We start from the raw sequence: 19,100 nt of genomic DNA on the forward strand, positions 1-19,100 counted from the left end.
GAGGAAGGCAGGCACAGCCCTATTCAGGCCCAGGTGATAACTCCTCCCACCACTCCAGTTGCAAATGCCATCATTCAGCCTAGGGCTGACTCAGCCAGCCTCCTGGGGCATCCCCAGCCCCTGTCACTCTCAAACCAGACAGTCAATCTACAAACAGGCCAAGGCACACAGAAAGGTCAGACAAGAGAACAGCAACTTTCTAAAAGTGCTGTTCTCAAACACAGGATTTAAAAACAACCTTTCCTAAAAGATGTACTATTAAATTCTGAGTTCAGGGATACTAGATACTTATGTCCCATCTTGTTCCTATGAGAAGAAATGTTGGAAGCCACTGTAGCCAGCATCCCCCATGTTAATCTATGGAGCAAGATAGCCTTACAATAGTGAAAAACGAAAATGGCTGTCATTCACTACCAGAGCATGTCACCTGCACCAGTACATGCTCTACCTTTCACATACACTGCACCCTGCCCAGGGGGGTACCTTGGGCCTTCCATAGGATTGACTGATGTGCACAAAAAGGGAAGGGTTAGGCCTGGTCAGTGGGGACACTGACCAGGAGGACATGGTTCACCCTTAGACCCCTTGCCTGCACATGTCCTCAAACAGCTTGATACGCCCACACATGAGGTACTCAGAGCACTGTTAAATACCTCCCTACAAGAAGCGGCACTACCGAAAGAATGGAAACACGCTATGGTGGTCCCCTTACTAAAAAAGACCAACAGTGATCCGGAGGTGCTCTCCAATTTCCGCCCTGTATCTCTACTACCTATACTGTCTAAAATTATAGAGAAACACGTTAATAGGCAATTGTCAGATTTCATTAATGAGAATGATCTCCTACATCCCTCCCAATCGGGTTTTAGGATAGGGCACTACTCGGGGTGACAGAAATCATTCGCCAAGAACTCGATGGAGGAGGTACGTCGGCACTCATCCTTTTGGATTTGAGTGCCGCTTTTGGCACCATTTGCCATGATATCCTAATCAAACGAATAGGAGATATTGGAATTAAAAGGGAAGGCACTGAAATGGATGGAACAATTTCTCCGGAAACGTACCTATCAAGTCTTCTCTAAAAATAATCGGCCCGAGATACACTCATCTCCCTATGGTGTACCTCAGGGCTCTATATTAAGCCCCCTTCTATTCAATATATATGTCACCCCTTTAGCAGAAATTGCGGAAGAAATGGGACTTACCATTTATTCCTATGCTGATGACACGCAACTGGTGTTCTCCCTTTCCGCCCCAGACAAAGACACTGTTTCTCCCCTTCATGCTGGACTACTTAAAATGACCACTTGGCTCCAGACGAACAAATTAAAAACGAACGGAGACAAAACCGAATTATTAATATTCGGCAATCAAAAGAATCTCTGGAACCCAACACACTGGCCTGACGAGATGGGTGACCCTCCAACTGCAGTACAACATGTAAGGAATCTAGGGATAATTATCGATGACAACATGACCATGCAGATACACATCGCCAAAACTGCCTCCACATGCCTTCTTCTCCTTAAATGGCTTAGAAAAATTCTATGGCAACTACCGGAGGGAGCACAATGGACTGTCATCCAGGCATTAATAATGTCGCGTTTAGATTACGGCAACGTCCTATTTCTGGGAACCACGAATAGAACACTGAACCAATTACAAGTGGTACAAAATTCCGCCGCAAGAATGCTCCTTAATCTCCCAGGGAGAACAAGGATGACTGAACATCTCAAAAACTTACACTGGTTGAGGATCTCCAGCAGAGTAAAGTTTAAAGCTCTGTGCTATATGTACAGAATAAATGCAGGAATAGCCCCTAAGTATCTATGTAAAATGGTTAGTAATTACCTGCCCTCGAGAAATCTACGCTCAGCAGGGCAAGCTAAATTTATCGTGCCCAGGGTAAAGAGAGCTCGATTGGGAGGCCGCTCCTTCTCGTACCTAGCACCGGTACTATGGAATTCACTCCCTATCCATCTAAGACTGGAACCTTGTTACCTTTGATTCCGCAAAGGAGTGAAAGCCTGGCTATTTGACCTATAAACGGCCATAAGACGTCTACTAGAAATGCTGATCCAGGGCGCCGGGAAACCCTCAGGGTAGCTGTTGCACCATAGAAATGCAATAAATAAATAAATAAATAAATAAATGGCAGTTTCTAAACTGCACACAGGCACTGCAGTGGCAGGCCTTAGACACCATTTTAGAGCTACTCTTGTGTGTGGCACAATCAGTGCTGCAGGCCCACTAGTAGCATCTGTCATCACCAGCCCTGGCACACCTAGTGCACTTTACTAGGAACTTCAGGGTGATACAAATATGCCAATCAGGTATATCCAATCACAATATCAATGTACCTAGGGAGCACTTACACTATGGCACTGATCAGCAGTGGCAGAGTGTCCAAAGCATCTAAACAAGCAAAAACGAAATCCAGCACAGCATCAAAAATACAGGAGGTAGAGGCAAAAAGATAGGGGAAAACCACGCCAAAGATGCCACGTCTAACACTGTGTCTTCATAATGAGTTCCATGTGAACGAATGTTCCAAGTTTACACCTGATACCTATGTTCACATGGACAATTGGGTCGCTCTTGTATTTCTAGACTAACAAAAAGAGTATGCCTTAGGAATAAAAAAGGTTAATGGTATGCTAGATTCTTGCATTTTGCTTTGTATTTTAGATATAAACTTAGATTTTAAAGAGCTCCAACTTTCTCATTAAAATTAAGATTTCAATTTTCATGTTGTTTTTGTTTGTAAATTAAATAACCTCCTTAATTTGAGCATCTGCTTGATGTATACATGATTTTGTATAGTGTTTTGAGGTTCAAATCATGGAAATTGCTTAGGCGGGGGGTTTCGGCTTCCAGTAGGGATTCAGTGGGGGTCCACAGAGGATAAAAGGGTAAGAACCGCTGCTCTAAACTGTCACTTACAGTGCACAAAAGAGCAGAGAGAGAACGAAGCACACCTCCATCTTGTGTTCAAATAATACAACAACTCATTCATTTGAATCTAAACAATGCAAATGAGTTCTGCCCATTTAATCCCCCGGGATTTTTGGCTTTTTGGTCTACTTGGTTTTGGACTTTTACTGTTAGTAGGTTTCACCAATGGAGTTTCACGTTCTGTGAAAATAGGCTGAGAGTGTTAACTGCCAACGTCTGCCTTTTAATAATAAGGCCTGCTGCTGCGCAGCTGGGTAAGAGTATCTGGGCTGATTAGACATAAACACATCAGCACACGTGTGCACAAGTATGTAGCTCAGCCTGATATCAGCACACAGGTAGCCTGTCACAGTGGGATCCTCCATGGATTTGTGCTGACCTGGGATAAGCTTTAAAATGTGAGTGGGTCGTTGTCATGCCTGTCTGTAGTATTTAACTGTTAAAAATGAGCGCTTTAATGAATTATACATCTTGGGTGAAATGTATGTGAAAGTAAAGTTTCACCATACATGGGCCTGGCGACACCGGCCAAGTACCAATCTTAGGGTAAAAATGTACCCCGAGTACAAACCCAATGTCACTTTTGGTATATCTTTACTCCATATGGCACTTGAGCATTTATCATAATTCTCTGGCTCAACTCATCTGTAGATTCCAGGCCTTTGTCACACGCTAATGGGCCAAGTTAGTTATTCTGCTGATCAGCAGAAGGATCAAAGGCCTCTCCACCCAAACAGGCCATATGACAGAGCTTGGGCTTGTTCCTAGAAAAGAAAGAGTTGGGGGAGGATTCCTTAAGTGCTAATTAATTCTTGACTCTGCACCTAGCCTGAGAAGGCTCACTCCCACAGAAACAACGAAAGGCAGCCAAACCTCTGGAGCTAATCCCAGGAGGGCCTACCCTTTGAAGTTTTGGATGGAAGTGATCAGGCAGCTGTGGCAATTGGGGGGGCAGGGTTGCGACTGTCTGAGCAAGTATTTCAGCAGACCACTTCAAGTAGTTGTGTCAGATAATCTCAGAATGCTGTGCAAGAGGGTTGGGCCCTAGGATTGAAGAGGGAGAGGCCCAGATTCTGGAACTTTTCGCTCCCCCTTAAATACCACAGCACAATATATCTTAATGTAGTCAATATATCTTGATGTAGTCTTTAAAGATATGCAAAGAATATGCAGATAAGACCCATTTAGATTGGTTACAGTCCTTAATTTGTGCTGGTCTTGGTCGGTGTTTGGAACGAGCCCTTAATTGCTAACACCTGCACTTCTTTCTTTCTTTCTTTTTGTACAGAGCATGTTTGATTGACAAAGAAATACACATTTAAAAAATAATTCTACAGCGTCCAGTCCATTCGTATTGCTTTAGGTGGCCTGGAATTGTCAGTGAATCTCCTATTCACTGGCAGAGAAAGTAAGACATATATCTATAGCATCCTAACACCTTTCGTATAATTCTGTGGTTCTATTAACTTGCAGGGATATGAGCATATTAGAAAAACTCACATTGGACCGGTAATTTCTTATTATATGACACAGAGTTTAATAGTTTTATACAAGAACAAACCAAGGGCTATTTCATCACTATTAACTCAGTTCACCAATGTATAATGTGGGACTCATACAAAGCCTTCCTTCAAGGAATCACTGCACATTGCATACCAACAAAGAATCTATGAACAAAGTGAGTAATGTGAGAGATTCTTTCTTGGCAAACTGCAAAAAAAATCCAATTAAGATACACTACTCATGGAGGAAAAAAGGCAAATTTGAAGTCTGATGCTGAGATCTATTATCCATTTTTTTTAAATGATAAAATTCTCAGCCTGTTCTCTCGGCCTGTCAATTTTGATCAAGAGAATTCTGTATTGGTCATCATTTCCCCATAGTAGAAAGTCAGGATAAGCACTGCAGTGTAATATTTATAGAGTTATCAAGCAGGGCTATGCCCTTTTCCCTCAAATTACCAAGTTTACTGCACTATATGGTAACAAGGAACACTAAGAGGGTCATTAGAATGTAGGGCAGATCGCCACCGCCCGCATGGAGGTGGCGATCCACCCTACATCCTTCCCCGCCCGCCACCCATTTACCCCCGCCATATCAGTATGGCGGGAGTACCGCGGTGGACGGGAAGGCTGTCCGCCGCTTTTCCGCCAGGTCGACAAATCGACCGGGCGGAAAAGGGTTTAATATGGTGGCAGTATCTGCTAGACACCGCCATCTAAATGAGTATGGTGGCGGAAACACGCCTTTCCGTGGTGGAAAAGGCATGCAGGTTATGCTTTCGGTGGCCCGTTGCGGGCCCACAGGGTTTGGGGGGTGGGGGTGCACATGGGGGGCACCTATGGTACCCCCCTGCATTGTCATGGACATGGTGGCAGGCATCTCGCGGAGCCTGTCACCTTGTGCATGACAATGCACGCAGTGCATTCCCAGCATTGTGGCGGGCGGTGCTGTGAGCACCGCCCGTCACAATGCTGGGAATGGAGGATGGCGGCCGGTCCCAGCACCGCTAGGGTGGCGGGCAGACGGAAGTCTGCCAGGCATCCTAATAGGCCCCTTAGTAACTACAAATTATGAATCTTCTATTGTCAGGGCGTAGTGTATGTAAAAGGGTTGCTAAAATTATGTGAACTGTTACAGGCACAAAACTATCAAGTTAGTCAAAAACAATATTTTCATGTAGAGCAAACTTTTATTGGCAATGATATCAAGATAAACAGTGCTTTGCATGTACATTCTTTTTTTATATAGTATATTCATCACAATACAATAGAAAAGTTGAATCACGGTTATGTAAAGAAACATGTAGAACTAAGGATTGTTGGACAACAAATCTCACAGCTCGGTGAGGATTCAAAACAATAAAGGGGACGAATGTTTCTATCTTGACAACTCGCATGTTATGTATAATATTATCCACTTTCAAATATCGTTGTCAGCACCGTACGACCTAGCATATTACACTCCCCAGAAACTAACATGTATCCCAATTCTAGTGTTAAATGTCCCTGATGTCAAGCAACTGCACTTCATCATTTACACATGTTTTAACTGTCATGGATAAACTTAATTTTCAGAACTACTACGAGCTTATAGGTAAAGTCTTTAGTTTTGAAGTACAGTGATATTTTAGATTCGAGTCATTTGGTGGAGACAGCATATTTACATCTTGTCCGTATATATAAAATACGTTAAGTTTATCTAGAGTAGTTGCCTCAATAATTGAGAAAAAAAGGAAAAATATCAAATGCCCCTATGAACCTTTTTTGATCAATGGAGAAGATAGTTATGTTATAGTATAACTATGAAATTAGCTGTTGTCAATAGTCTTGTAGAATTAAAGAAAACTATGAATGTCAATTGATTTGTTAATTTCTACTAATGATTAAGGATCAGATAGATGAGGGGTGGGTGGAATTATCTAAGAAGTATGGCAAACAGGTTTTTGCCTTTTATGTTGTCTCTGTTCCTTATCTCATGCTTTATTCTTGATGGCTGCATGAATGATTAATAATCAATCGTATTAGTGTATTTATGATTTACACTGGCACAATAAGCAGTGCAATAAGCCCCTGAATAGGTTTTGCACATGACCAACCAGGAATCCAATTATTCTAATTATTGCAGGTTCTGTGTCACTACACGGTAATCTGGGGGAGGTTTCAAATCTCTATTGATTGATTTGTGATAGTGTGTTACTCTAGCCTTACTCAATGACTGCAGATAATCAAGGGCACCAGTGAATTAGAAGTCTCAGGATTCAATTTAAACCCTGGAGGGGATGTACAGAGACATTCTAAGGCAATGCCCCTTACCGCGTACCTACTCAGTTAATTGTTGAACTACTAGAAATCGCCCTGACTGCCAACTACTTCTCCTTTGGTTACGATTACTATCAACAATGCTCAGGGACATCCATGGGAGCTATTTTCACACCAAATCTGGCAAAACTTTATGTTGGCCAGTTTGAAAGTGACTTTGTCAATACTGACTTCAACCCATACCTCAAAGACATTCTCTGTTGGAAAAGGTACATTGACGACATTTTTATGATTTGGAGAGGTCCCTTTAATACCCTGACAATGTTGATAGAATACCACAACAACTGTCAGTCACACCTCAAATTCACACACAACATTTAGGTTTTTTATAAGGTTCTTTTTTATTGAGTTTAAGAAAGAAGACAAATACAGAGAAACATGCACATTGATAGCATATCGGTCACCATCTGAAATTCACACACAACATTGACTGCCATAGTCTACCCTTCCTAGACCTGGAGATCAAGAACAATGAAAATCATCTAATTGTCTACAGCTGGTCATCATGACACAGCCACCATCAATTGCCTTTTTATTTTTTAGTTATTGTGTGTGCGTAATTGTACTTTGTCTATGCATTTTAATTGTTATGTATATTGTTTTTTGTAGTAAAGTGTGATTCTCCCCCTTCCTTGATATGGCTCCAGTTTATTCTTACTGGACATTAGACATACTTTGACATGTCTTCCAAATTCAATTAACTCCCTGCTACTACTGTGGCAACAGAGCCTGCCAAGCCCTACCCATAGTGGCGATTACCTATCCATTAGGTCCCATACACCCAGAAAATGCTGACACCGCAGCGCATCACATGCCTCTCCCAACTATGAGTTCATTCTTCAAAGGCACTGTGCGTTCGCCAGAGACTCGCATAAGCACTAGCTGCTCTGCTTACCCCACTCTCCTCAATGCTCACTGTCATGGCCACGCCTCCTCCACGAGGACTCTACGCGTCAGATGTGCCGCGGTATTTGAATAGATCATATGTATGCATCTGTGGATCTTCCTTAATTGAAGTTAGCTTATTTTGCGACCGGGAGTTTGCTAGCTAGCACCGCTCTTAGACACTAGCTCCAATTGTCAAAACACTCATAGGTAAGGACATCAACCAGACTGCAATTGTGCTTGATCCCTTATCCAGAAACAAGTGTTTTATTGTAAATCCCAGAGTCGCATTTTCATTTATGTTTTCTTTCTCATTTACCCGCTACTGTAGGTAAAGCCTGTGAGTATCTCTTTATCTACCTATTATCCTTATTTTGCACCCCGGTGACCTTGGCACCAAATGCTTCCACACGCTATCATTATCCCGGGTAGGCAGTTTCTTAGCAAGACACAAAACACCATGCAATATTTATGCCCCTTCCAAAATCTAAAACACTGTATTATTTCATATATGTCACTTCCTGTGTTAAAGACGTGCAGCCATCGCTGCGTCCTTGGCGTTACATCAGTATTCAGGCCTTGTTTGACATTGCAATCAGTATGTATCTCTCTATTTTCCATTCTTTCGTTCAGTTATTCGTGACTTCATCGTAATTTCGCACATTTCATTAGTGCCCCAGGTTATCAACAGTACTGATGAAACCCTCATATCCTGTTTAGGGTCAAAATCCCGTCGGCACCATCTAAAGACAGACATCTCTTTTATCTATACATCAAGGATAACTCCTGGTGTGGCTAACTTTATTCAACTCAACAGGCAATCTTATGTAAAATACCAATATGCCATTCATGTTCACAGATTTTTGTCACTTCTCCGTATTTGGTTATGGTTTTTTTTCCACTTGCGGCTTCTTAAAAATCTATCTTTACTCACTTGATCACATAAGCTTGATTTTTGTGCATTTTCATGTTAATTTTTTAAAAATTAATTTCGGAGGAATTGAATATGACAATGACATACTAATTGATTTTCATGTGTCTTGACAGAATTTAATACTTTTGTCTTACAAGTGAAGATGTTTTCTTTGATTTACCCAAGACAGACAGGAAACTCCTGTCACATCAGATTGTGTGTCTTCATAATGAGTTCCAAGTGAACGAATGTTCCAAGTTTACACCTGATACCTATGTTCACGTGGACAATTGAGTCGCTCTTGTATTTCTAGACTAACAAAAAGAGTATGCCTTAGGAACAAAAAAGGTAAAATGGTATGCTAGATTCTTGCATTTTGCTTTGCATTTTAGATATAAACTTTCTCATTAAAATTAAGATTTCAATGTTCATGTTGTTTTTGTTTGTAAATTAAATAACCTCCTTAATTTGTATAGTGTTTTGAGGTTCAAATCATAGAAATTGTTTAGGCAGGGTTTTTTCGGCTTCCAGTAGTGATTCAATGGGGGTCCACAGAGGATAAAATGGTAAGAACCGCTGCTCTAAACTGTCACTTACAGTGCACAAAAGAGCAGAGAGAGAACGAAGCACACCTCCATCTTGTGTTCAAATAATACAACTACTCATTCATTTGAATCTAAACAATGCAAATGAGTTCTGCCCATTTAATCCCCCAGGATTTTTTGCTTTTTGGTCTACTTGGTTTTGGACTTTACTGTCAGTACGTTTTACCAATGGAGTTTCACTTTCTGTGAATTCTGTGAAAATAGGCTGAGAGTGTTAACTGCCAACGTCTGCCTTTTGATAATAAGGCCTGCTGCTGCGCAGCTGGGTAAGAGGATCTGGGCGGGTTACACATGAAGACATCAGCACACTTGTGTGCAAAAGTGTTTAGCTCAGCCTGATATCAGCACACAGGTAGCCTGTCACAGTGGGATCCTCCATGGATTTGCGCTGACCTGGGATAGGCTTTAAAATGTGAGTCGTTGTCATGCCTGTCTGTAGTATTTAACTGTTAAAAATGAGCGCTTTAATGAATTATACATCTTGGGTGAAATGTATGTGAAAGTAAAGTTTTACCATACATGGGCCTGGCGACAACGGCCAAGTACCAATCCTAGGGTAAAAATGTACCCCGAGTACAAACCCAATGTCACTCTTGGTATATCTTTACTCCATATGGCACTTGAGCATTTATCATAATTCTCTGGCTCAACTCATCTGTAGATTCCAGGCCTTTGTCACACGCTAATGGGCCAAGTTAGTTATTCTGCTGATCAGCAGAAGGATCAAAGGCCTCTCCACCCAAACAGGCCATTTGACAGAGCTTGGGCTTGTTCCTAGAAAAGAAAGAGTTGGGGGAGGATTCCTTAAGTGCTAATTAATTCTTGACTCTGCACCTAGCCTGAGAAGGCTCACTCCCACAGAAACAACGAAAGGCAGCCAAACCTCTGGAGCTAATCCCAGGAGGGCCTACCCTTTGAAGTTTTGGATGGAAGTGATCAGGCCGCTATGGCAATTGGGGGGCAGGGTTGAGACTGTCTGAGCAAGTATTTCAGCAGACCACTTCAAGTAGTTGTGTCAGATAATCTCAGAATGCTGTGCAAGAGGGTTGGGGCCCTAGGATTGAAGAGGGAGAGGCCCAGATTCTGGAACCTTTTGCTCCCCCTTAAATACCACAGCACAATATATTTTAATGTAGTCAATATATCTTGATGTAGTCTTTAAAGATATGTAAAGAATATGCAGATGAGACCCATTTAGATTGGTGACAGTGCTTAATTTGTGCTGGTCTTGGTCGGTGCTCGGTACGAACACTTAATTGCTAGTACCTGCACTTCTTTCTTTCTTTCTTTTTGTACAGAGCATGTTTGATTGACAAAGAAATACGCATTTAAAAAATTATTCTGCAGCGTCCAGTCCATTTGTATTGCTTTAGGTGGCCTGGAATTGTCAGTGAATCTCCTATTCACTGGCCGAGAAAGTAAGAAATATATCTATGGCATCCTAACACCTTTCGTATAATTCTGTGGTTCTATTAACTTGCAGGGATATGAGCATATTAGAAAAACTCACATTGGACCGGTAATTTCTCATTTTATGACACAGAGTTTATTAGTTTTATACAAGAACAAACCAGGGGCTATTTCATCACTATTAACTCAGTTTACCCATTTATAATGTAGGACTCATACAAAGCCTTCCTTCAAGAAATCACTGCACATTGCATACCAACAAAGAATCCATGAACAAAGTGAGTAATGTGAGAAGATTCTTTCTTGGCAAACTGCAAAAAAAATCCAAATATGATACAATACACATGGAGGAAAAAGGCAAATTTGAAGACTGATGCTCAGATCTATTATCCATTTTTCAAATTATTAAATTCTCAGCCTGTACTCTCAGCCTGTCAATTTTGATCAAGAGAATTCTGTATTGGTCATAATTTCCCCATAGTAGAAAGTCAGGATAAGCACTGCAGTGTAATATTTATAGAGGTACCAAGCAGGGCTGTGCACTTTTCACTCAAATTACCAAGTTTACAGCACTATATGGTAACAAAGAACACTTAGTAACTACAAATTATGAATCTTCTATTGTCAGGGCGTAGTGTATGTAAAAGGTTTGCTAAAATCATGTGAACTGTTACAGGCACAAACTATCAAGTTAGTCAAAAATAATATTTTCATTTAGAGCAAACTTTTACTGGCAATGATATCAAGATAAACAGTGCTTCTTCGCATGTACATTCTTTTTTTATATAGTATATTCATTACAATACAATAGAAAAGTTGAAGCACAGTTATGTAAAGAAACATGTAGAACTAAGGATTGTTGGACAACAAATCTCACAGCTCGGTGAGGATTCAAAACAATAAAGGGGATGAATGTTTGTATCTTGACCACTCGCATGTTATGTATAATATTATCTACTTTCAAATACCGTTGTCAGCACCGTACGTCATTTCACCTAGCATATTACACTCCCCAAAAAGAGTCTAACATGTATCCCAATTCTAGTGTTAAATGTCCCTGATGTCAAGCAACTGCACTTCATCATTTACACATGTTTTGACTGTCATGGATAAACTTAATTTTTAGAACTTTTACGAGCTTATGAGTAAAGTCCTCAGTTTTGAAGTACAGTGATATTTTAGATTCGTGTCATTTGGTGGAGACAGCATATTTACATATTTTCCGTATATATATAATATACGTTAAGTTTATCTAGAGTAGTCGGCCCGGGACCAGGGTTCAATTCCCGTCGCGGCAGGGTCTTGGATCAATGTCCGCGGACTCGATAATTCTCGCCTAGGTGCCTATGCTAACCATGGGTCCCACTCTGCAACTCTGGGCAATAGCTTGCTTAATCTCCACAACGGCCCCATCAGCGCCGGGGATGCCTGGCTTCACCTTGGGGGTGCCCAGGAGGGACCATCTCACAGGGAAAGCCAGGACGGGTTCCCCAGCGGTATACAGCGCCAGGACACTCCGAGATGGAGTAACAGTGCGCTATACAAGTATACATTTACATTTAGTTGCCTCAATAATTGAGAAAAAAAGGAAAAATATCTAATGCCCCTATAAACCTTTTTTGATCAATGGAGAAGATAGTTATGTTATAGTATAACTATGAAATTAGCTGTTGTCAATAGTCTTGTAGAATTAAGGAAAACTATGAATGTCAATTGATTTGTTAATTTCTACTAATGATTAAGGAACAGATAGATGAGGGGTGGGCGGAATTCTCTAAGAAGTATGGCAAACAGGTTTTTGCCTTTATGTTGTTTCTGTTCCTTATCTCGTGTTTTATTCTTGATGTCTGCATGAATGATTAATAATCAATCGTATTAGTGTATTTATGATTTACACTGGCAAAATAAGCAGTGCAATAAGCCCCTGATTAGGTTTCGCACATGACCAACCAGGAATCCAATTATTCTAATCATTGCAGGTTCTGTGTCACTACACGGTAATCTGGGGGAGGTTTCAAATCTCTATTGATTGATTTGTGATAGTGTGTTACTCTAGCCTTACTCAATGACTGCAGGTAATCAAGGGCACCAGTGAATTAGAAGTCTCAGGATTACATTTAAACCCTGGAGGGGATGTACAGAGACATTCTAAGGCAATCCATCTCCATGACCTCATTTTGCATGTAAAGCTATATGAAGACTTCTTTGAAAAATTAAGGACTCTGAAGATGGACTTTGCAAAGCGGAGAAGGGCACCTTATTTCACACTTTATTTAATTCTTCCCTTTCTTATTCTTTTTGACAAAACGTTTGGATGTAATGTAATAGCATTTTAAGTATCTCTATCAAATTTTCTCTTCAACTTATTTTACACGGTTCCTTAGCTTTTCCTGAAAATATTCTGTTTCAAAACAAATGCATCGTTGAATTACTTATTGCTTTATACTGGAAATATTTCATAACTTATCTTTTTATGCATGGTGGAATGGAATCTGTACCAATCACAGAATTGATACTGCTTGTGTTCTTAATATTAAGGATAACATTAAGTAACGAACCTTTTGATTACCCCATTTCACAAGTCTAAATAACCATCTTCCTAATGCTAAAATGACTTATCTAATTACATTGTGTACATCGTTTCCTATAGTTCTTTTTTCTATCTTTTCCACCCCCTGCTTTCTATTTGTTTTGCTTCCACTTTATTCTCCTTTCGTTCGTCTTCTTGTTCTTAGATTACATTGTTATTTTAATACAATAAAAAATTCCTTAGTTTGTTTACTAAATATCTTACCAATCTTTGGTTTATTCTATATCTAATTGTATGCATTGTACTTATGCTGCAGTTAGATTTTTGTTAGATGATGAGCTGGTATATTCTTTAACTAAGCTATTAAACTTAAGAGAAAATGGTCATACAGTGTACCCCAAAATTACCATCTTGTCAGTCTTCCTCATCACAAAAGTTACTGTCAGGCGAAGCCTTCACCTGGAGACAGGCAATTCACTTGCTCCCCTTTTTTATTCTCATTAGGCCGTATCTTCCATCCTGTCCTTGACAACTTCCTGTTGAGTCTATCAGATGTCTTTATGCTACTTAAAACTCCCTGTTAATAAGTTCATTATCCTTTCTGTATTTTTTATTTTATATTCTTACCTTGTGGGCCTTCTCATTTTCAGGTGTGAGGGATGTCAAACACAATATTTTTACCTAGCGATTTCATGGAGGCTGATGTGTCTGGGACGCATTCTTTTACCATGGTAATAAAAGATGTGGAAACTGCTGGAGTTGCTCTAATTTGGATTCTAGAGGGTTGAGCATCTTGTTGTCGTCAGTTTAGCACTCATGTTGGAAAACGAAAGTAAATGGCCACTAAGCCTAGTCCTCCAGTGGAGCCAGTGGAGGACATTGGTGTGCCTGCTCCTTCCATCTCCCTCCCCCTGTGCATCTTCAGGCTGTTGTTGATAGAACAATGGGCCATATTATCAAGCAAGGGCGATACATTATCGCCGCTTTTATCGGCAGGAAACTGCGATAATGGGCCTGATAATATTCCCTTGTGGATTCCCATAGAAGCCCAGGTTCTGGTGTTAACCTGGGCTTCTATGCGAATTCACAAGGGCATATTATCAAGCCCATTATCGCCGCTTTAGCGGCAGTTTCCTGCCGATAAAAGCGGCAATAATGTATCGCCCTTGCATGATAATATGGCCCAATGTCCTCTGCGTTGCAGTACCACTCCCTTCCAGCCCAGGATCCACCAAGGAGGACAGCAGAGAGAAGATACCCAAGGGGCAGATACGTGCAGGGAATACAGCTGGCTGACCACCTCTGCCTCCTCAGAGAGAACCTAGGATTTCATCTTTCTGCCACTGTAGATTGCGACAAAGGTATTCAGCTGGATTTTGGTCACAGGACTCTGTTTCTCTATCTGTGCATGTGGCTATTTGGAACATTTTGCATAAAGAATGCCATGACATTGAAAACCCTGATATCCCTCGGTTTTTGGTTCACAGATATTATTTGGATAGTTTGGTGCCACATCTCCCTAAAGTGGACTCTCTGCTGGCAAGGGCTGCTATTTAATCTGCAATGGCATTTGAAGATGTTTCTACAGTAGATGCCACTGACAACGAGTTTGACTTGGCTTTAGAAAAGGCCCTATTCTGCGTCCAATACTACCATGTGTTCTGGGGACTGCGCCACATATACTGTGTAATCCCATTATGCAGATTTTGAAAGTGTGTCTGATGTACTACTAAAGGGGGAAGATCTGGTTTCCTTCCTCATATCATGGAGAAACAGAATTGGTACCTGAATAAACAGATCCTGGATTTTGGAAAGCTCTGCCTACCATCCTCTGGTGGCCCCATGGCACTCTGGGTCATGGTTATAAAAATGGATCAGTGATGAACAGGACTGCGTTCTGCAATACCTTGTAATGCTGAACTAATTGGGGTGAAGCCTGTCAAAGACAACCACCATCGATTATACACTACAGATGACAAAGTACTAAAGAAAGAGAGCCCTAAAAGTCAAAAGTGAAAGGGCATGAATGGAAATGTGCATTAACCCCGACACAAGACACTGTGATCTTACCTGGAATTCAGAAGAACCGGATCCTTCGTCAAAGTGTTGTCCTATTTTAACTTTGACGACAGCGCTCTGGTGAAGATCTGCTGTTGAGCACTTCGTAATAAACTTGAAATGGACCACTGTTGCTGCCGCTCCTCTCTGCACTGCAAGTTATGTTTCCACAACATCTTCAAAACTTAGATTTGCAAAAAACACAATGAAAATTGTTATCATGGATGCGGTTTCAGACTCAGCCCTTCCTTCCCCTGGGTTGTGAAAACAGAAGCGACGGGGTGGTCGGTGGGTCTATGATTTTTCAGTCATCAGCGCATAGCTTCGGTGCCTACAGCGAGAGTTTCGACAGAATATAAAAGAGTGCATGCACCCCCATCTGTTTGTGTCCAGTGTGTCTGTGCATTCATGTTCTCCAAGCGGTTCGGCTTTTCTCCAGCTGAGTCGAGGCGCACGAGACCTGCGTCCTGCTGCCCGGTCAAGCTAGCTATGCCGTCCCCTGGTCCCAAGAGGAAAACTGCCGCATGTCACACCACCCAGGAGCTCGAGGTTTTGAAGAACTGAAGATCAGAAATAAAATAGAGGCTGGTAACATGAACTAAGGATTAAGAAAGGGCGTGTGAAACTGTACAGGAAACCAAACACCTACGCGCTACGTGGTGCAAATTGGCATTAACTTTCTTCAAAATGGCAAGTGCACAGCTACAAAACCTCTATAGGGTGCTGAGGAATTAAAAAACAACCTATTTAAGTACCCCACAGAAAATTAGCTGGGTCCTCCTTTTTAACACATCCCTGCTTGGGAAAAATGGGGTCAGGTCACACGTGGAAACACACTGAGATTTCTGTATCTCGTGAAACCTAATGCGGAGATGAAAAGTGAAAGCAAACGGGCTCTACAAACTTTCGGAAAAAGACTAAAGAGGTCGATGTGAAAGAGATCACATAAACTGTAAATTGAGAATATATGTTTTGGAGCTAAAGCTATCTGGCAGTATGTAAATTGAGAGTATTAGAAGAAGTGCTATATTTGGCAGCTAAAGATGGCGAACCTGGCAGCATATGACGTCCTAAAGCAGGTAAACCTGTGGTCGCTAAAGTGGGACATAGAGCAGTCTCAGCGACAGAGGCCGGAAGTGTTTGTGGCGCGTGTGCCTCTGTCATCCTGTCAAGTCGGTGTGGTTATCGCTGGGAGGGGTGATTGCAACCTGGGCCACAAAACATGACGTGCGATTATCTGCAGTGCAATGTGCCATTCTAGCACTTCGCAGCCACAGGCCCAGTGCTTAATTTGCAAAACAATAACTGAAGGGGCCAAAAGTCGTTGGCATGCATCTAAATTCTGGGGTTGCCCTAGGCCAAGGGTGCCTGGTCTTTGATGTCTCCTCGTGCCTCTTTCGGCAGGACGCCGAAGCTGCATAAGACTCTAACAATACATTTGTAGAAAAGGCTGCTTTAATGAAGCAGGTGCAATTTAATTAAGAGCTAATGGCATACAGCCCATGAAACTAAAAAACCTCACTGAACATGCACGCAACCTATACCCCACATCCCCACCCCTAAATACCCCCCCAAACTTTTCTCAACTCTACATCTCATCACCTTTGCGCGACAACCTGAACCGTATTTGAGTTTCTAACTGTAATCTTTAATCTTTCTGCCTACTAAACTCTCAAGTTCTTCAAATGCCCCTTCCCACCCCAAACTGCTTTTTGATCACCACAAACTGGAATGCAACTCCTTTTAAATGTCAAAAATCATGTATAAACCTGAAACCATTAAAGCTCTCTCAAGGAGTTTTTCTGCCCCATGCCTCACCTTCCTTAATTTTTACCTAGTCCTGTCTACTGTCCTCCTCACATCGTAATGCCCAAAACACCTGGTAATACCTCCCACTAGTGCATTAGGTATAAATATATTCCTAGTACAGAAAGATTAATTTTCTCTGAAAAACAGTTTTTCCTCAAACTTTATGTCAGGGTGCTGGACCCTCCCTAAACCTTCATCCCAACAAATCCTCCTTAGCTATCAGGGCCGGATTAAACCATTCGGAGGCCCCTAGGCCAGTGGTTCCCAAACTGTTGACTCCTGAGGACCCCCATTGAGTCACCACTGGAAGCCGGGGACCCCCAAGCAATTTGTATGAGTTAAATTTCAAACATTAAAACATTAAAACAGTAATTCAAAAAAAATACACACGTGTGCACACAAAACAAATACTCAAAGTACTAAGGATTTTGGGGCCAGATGTACGACCATTTCATTTAGCGCCTCGCAATTGGCGACACATTGCGAGTGGCAAATTGCGAATTGCTAAATGAAATGTACAACAGTGTGTTTAACACTGTTTGGGATTCCCAATGGGGTCGCAAATTGTGAGGTTCATTATTATTAATGAGCCTCTCGCAATTTGCGAGCCCATTGGGAATGCCAGCCCTCCCAGCGATGGTGGCCTGCTGGGCTCTGCAGGCCACCATGTCTCGGACTGCTTTTAAATAAAGCAGGTTTTTAAAAAAAAAATGCAGCCTGTTTACCATGCATTTAAAAAAAAAAGAAAATGAAACGTTTTCGTTTCATTTTCTAAGGGCAGGCAGAGGTCCCTGGGATCACTGCCTGCCCTTAAAAAATAATTTTGCATGCATTTGTAACCCCTTCCCATTTGCGAATGGATTACCATCTACTTGAAGTAGGTAGTAATTGTGACTGTTTTGCGATCACAAAACATTTGTACATGGTTTTGAGACTCGCTATTTGGAAGGGAATGCCCCTTCCAAATAGCAAGTTGCAAAACCTATTTAGAGAGTTGCAAACAAATTGCGACTCGCGAAATAGGCTATGTTCATGGGCCAATAGGTTTTTTGCATGCGCAAACGGGTTCGCGAACCGACACCTAACACAGCCACAAGCCCACAAAACAGCTAAAACTAAAAAGCTAGCACCCCCAGGACACCTCCCACCGGCTGCTGGGTCACTGCCACCAAAATGGTGGACAGTCTCCTAAGATGTCCGGTTAAGTATCCCCCAAGCCCAATGTAGCCCAATGCCAGCCCAAGGGGAGCCCAAGGTCCAGCCCAACCAGCCAAAAAGGAAACCCAGGTAGCCCAACCAGCCCACTAAGGTGCTGGCTGCCCTTCCCCCCGGGCCAAAATCCCCCGGGTGGGCCAGGGCTCTCGCTGGTCAGCCGCCCCCCCCTAACCCCCCCAGGCCCTATTGTGCATGTTTGCCATTTTTCTCTCGAAGGTGTCGAAATCAGTTTGGTAAACTGGAACTGTTATCTATATGCTTAAATTCTGCCTCACCGCGATCAACGGTCGCCAGCTTACTAGCAGATGCCAATTCAGCTAGGCAACTGACTCTGTCCATAGCACAGAAGTGACCGACTAATACCTCTTAATCTCTCGTAAGTCCCGTTTCTTAGCCTTAATCAAAGCAAAACCCACCATAAAAGCCAAATCGTTCTCACTCAAGTGCAGTGCCAAAACATCGGGACAATAATTCCTGTCCAAACATCTGTACAATATCGGAATCAACTCTTTCCATTTCATGCCCCCAACCATGGCACTTAACTCTAATTTTCACACTATCAAAACTCAGCTGCTTTCCATGCCTCCTCATCACCGCTTGCTTTTCTGCTCACTTTACAAAACAGTGCCCGCGAATCCAAAAGATAATGTCACTTCTCCCGCGGCATGGAACTGAATCTACAAAACAACCATCAGAGCACAAATTAGTCCTATAAATTAATTATCCTCCTGCTTGCAGATCACATATCACCCATAGCAATGAGAAGACCACCTCATTATGACCTTAATTCTAATTGCCAACCAACCTTGATTATGAGCTTCGGTTGTGGCCCATATCCTAAAGGAAACTGTACTTACTGTATTCCTGCCCTGGAAGGCCTAATTCCTATAATGAACTCC

General features: G+C 41.9%; 1 protein-coding gene across 1 annotated transcript in view; it reads right to left on the reverse strand.

Moving 5' to 3' along the window:
- CARD11 (caspase recruitment domain family member 11) overlaps window positions 1-15,324 on the reverse strand; it is a 1,114,500-nt gene extending 1,099,176 nt beyond the window's left edge. Inside the window, exon 1 of the mRNA XM_078664998.1 lies at window positions 15,190-15,324. The gene's annotated coding sequence lies outside the window, so the exon portion shown is untranslated. The remainder of the gene's footprint in view (window positions 1-15,189) is intronic.
- Window positions 15,325-19,100: the final 3,776 nt, after the last annotated feature.

Source organism: Lissotriton helveticus, chromosome 10, assembly GCF_964261635.1.
Source record: "Lissotriton helveticus chromosome 10, aLisHel1.1, whole genome shotgun sequence".
Classification (NCBI taxonomy): Eukaryota; Metazoa; Chordata; class Amphibia; order Caudata; family Salamandridae; genus Lissotriton; species Lissotriton helveticus.